General features: G+C 42.5%; 1 protein-coding gene across 2 annotated transcripts in view; it reads left to right on the plus strand.

The window, feature by feature from the left end:
• The window catches only part of SUSD1 (sushi domain containing 1), a 128,807-nt gene that overhangs the window by 890 nt on the left and 125,796 nt on the right, over positions 1 to 2,121 (plus strand). The window lies entirely within an intron of this gene.

The raw sequence follows: 2,121 nt of genomic DNA on the forward strand, positions 1-2,121 counted from the left end.
CCAACATGGTGAAAACTCATCTCTGCTAAAAATTTAAAAATTAGCCGGGTGTGGTGGTGCACACGTGTGGTGCCAGCTACTCAGGAGCTGAGACACGAGAATCGCTTGAGCCTGGGAGGCAGAGGTTACAGTAAGCTGTGATCGTGCCAATGCTCTCCAGCCTGGGGGACAGAGCGAGACCTTATCTCAAAAAAAAAAAAAAAAAGAAAAAAGAAAAAAGGATCAAAGACCTAGTATTTGATTGCACAACAGGGTGACTATAGTTAATAATAATTTAATTGTATATTTTAAAATAACTAAAAGACTATGACTATTGTTTGTAATACAGAGGATAAAGACTGAAAGGGATAGATATCCCATTTTACATGACAGGATTACTATGCATCGCATGCCTGCATCAAAACATCTCAGGTACGCCATAAATATATACACCTGTGTACTCACAAAAGTTAAAGTTAAAAATAAAAAAGAAGGAAATGTCAGAACTTTAGGGAGAAAGACTTTCGGGGGCTCTTTATCTTCTGCTACTCAAAATGTGATCTACCTGTGAGCTCGCTAGAAATCCAAAATATAGGGCTCCTCCCCAGACCAACTGATTTGGAGCCTGCAGTTTAACAAAGGTTAAGATCCCCAGGTGTTTTTTGTTTGTTTGTTTGTTTTTGAGACTGAGTTTCGCTCTGTCGCCCAGGCTGGAGTGCAATGGCGCAATCTCAGCTCACTGCAACCCCTGCCTCCTGGTTTCAAGCGATTCTCCTGCCTCAGCCTCCCGAGTAGCTGGGTCTGCAGGCGCCCGCCACCACACCTGGCTAATTGTTTGTATTTTTAGTAGAGACGGGGTTTCACCGTGTTGGCCAGGATGGTCTCAATCTCCTGACCTCATGATCCGCTGCCTCGGCCTCCCAAAGTGCTGGGATTACAGGCATGAGCTACTGTACCTGGCCCCCAGGTGTTTCTTTGTTTGTATTTTTCTTTTTTAGTATGTATGTATTTTTTTTACCTTTATGGGTACATAGTAGGTGTGTATATTTATGGGACATGTGACTTTTCTTTTCTTTTTAGAAACAAGATCTCACTCTGTTTTCTAGGCTGGAGTGCAGTGGCATGATCATAGCTCATGTAACTTTGCACTCCTGGGCTCAAGCAACCCGGGTTCCTGCCTCAGCCTCCCCAGGTGATTTGAATGCACTTTAAAAATCGAGAAGCCCAAAGTCCTTGTTTTAAAGATGAAAAAACTGAGATCCAGAAAGGTTAAGTGGTGTGCTCAGGGTCACACAGTGAATTTGACTCAGCTAGATTTAGGATCTGGCTGTAACTAGCTTTCAAGTCCAGTGCTTTCCCCATACCTGGCTGCCTTCCTTTAAGGCCATGTGTTTGTCTGGGCCTATTTATTAAATAAACTTGAACTTAATTCAGTTTCTTTTAAAACATTTTCTATTCTATCCTTCACTAATTCAGACTGGACTTCCTTTAATTTATCTGAGTGAGTCCCACCTCTTTGCTTCTTAATATTTTTTATGTTTATTAGATTAGCTCAATAGTTACATGAAATAGTCCTTTTCCAGCTGGTATTAAGTTTTTTTGTTTTCTTTGTTTTGTTTTCTGAGACAGAGTCTTGATCTGTTGCCCAGACTGGAGTGCAGTGGCATAATCTTGGCTCACTGCAACCTCTGCCTTCCAGGTTCAAGTGATCCTCTTGCCTCAGCCACCGGAGTAGCTGGAATTATAGGTGCCCGCCACCATGCCCGGCTGATTTTGTTGTATTTTTAGCAGAGACAGGGTTTCACCATGTTGGCCAGGCTGGTCTTGAACTCTTGGCCTCAAGTGATCTCTCCTTGGCCTCCCAAAGTGCTGGGATTATAGGTGTGAGCCACTGTGCCCGGCTGAGTTTTCGCAAATGGATCTATATAAATTCTGCATCTTTATAATGATAAGTTTTTTATTTTTAAACTTTTTAAAGAGACAGTCTAGCTCTGTTTCCCAGTCTGGAGTGCAGTGTCTCATTCAAAGCTCACTGCAGCCTGATCTCCTGAGCTCGAGAGATCCTCCCACTTCAGCCTCACAAGTAGCTAGGATTACGTGTATGCCCCACCATGCCCAGCTAATTAAATTTTTTTTTTTTTT

Source organism: Mandrillus leucophaeus, unplaced genomic scaffold, assembly GCF_000951045.1.
Source record: "Mandrillus leucophaeus isolate KB7577 unplaced genomic scaffold, Mleu.le_1.0 Scaffold410, whole genome shotgun sequence".
NCBI lineage: Eukaryota > Metazoa > Chordata > Mammalia > Primates > Cercopithecidae > Mandrillus > Mandrillus leucophaeus.